Raw genomic sequence first — 965 nt, forward strand, 5'->3', positions numbered from 1 at the left:
CTAAAACTCTTCACTATTTTACTTTCTGAACCTTCTAATGTGCTTCAGTCAGAGTCGTCATTATAACTCACTTACAATGATGCTTCAAGTCACATGGTTTTGTCTGCATGCACTACAAGCATGTACTGTTGTTTGCTGCTGCTGCTGGTGTTTTTATAGTTGCTGATTTGGTCAGATTTACTGTTGTTTTAGCTAATATACTGTGGTAATTAGTATATGTGCATCTATATTAATGACTTTTTTGAAAAAAAAGTAGCTATTAAAGGAAAAAGAAAAATCAAAAGAGGCTTCCACTTAGTAAAAATGTAATTAATAACATTGTAATTTAATGCAGAAAGATTTTTACAAAACAGTTTTGTTGTTAGTATTCATATAATCTAAGAACTATTATATTTAAGACATTTCCAACTATATTTATCACATGTTACTCTATGACTAAAATTGATAATAATCATTACTAAGGGTTCTGTATGGTCTGGTATGTGTGATGCTCCATGGGAAGGTAGGCACTAGGTGTTACAGCACAGGGGTGACATCAATCCTTGTGGCAACACTGGGTATATGCAGTGGTTATCCACTGTGCCTCACATATTCTTATTTCAATTACAATCTAAAGTTTCCTACTCATCTGAGGAGGAGATTAGGGCTGGCCTTGACTTATGTCAAGTGATATTTGCTGATAAGGTCCTGTTAGGACAATTTTAGGAAGAGAACAAAGGAACAACTTCTCATCCTTTCCCCAAACAATTCCTTACTATAATCTGATATGTCTCAAAAAAATAGGCTACAATTTCTTTCTCACAACAAATTAATACTTCTTTTTCTCGAGCTTGATTTATTTACCTTCAACAAGATAGATGACAGAGTGGCTGCAATGATGGCCTCAAGTATAGCAAGGATTTTGAGAATGGCACCGGACCATTGTACATTCATTCTGTTGTACATGGGGTCACAATGAGTTGGAG

The sequence above is a fragment of the Orycteropus afer genome, unplaced genomic scaffold, assembly GCF_000298275.1.
Source record: "Orycteropus afer afer isolate SDZICR_OR568_19922 unplaced genomic scaffold, OryAfe1.0 scaffold02145, whole genome shotgun sequence".
NCBI classification, from domain to species: Eukaryota; Metazoa; Chordata; class Mammalia; order Tubulidentata; family Orycteropodidae; genus Orycteropus; species Orycteropus afer.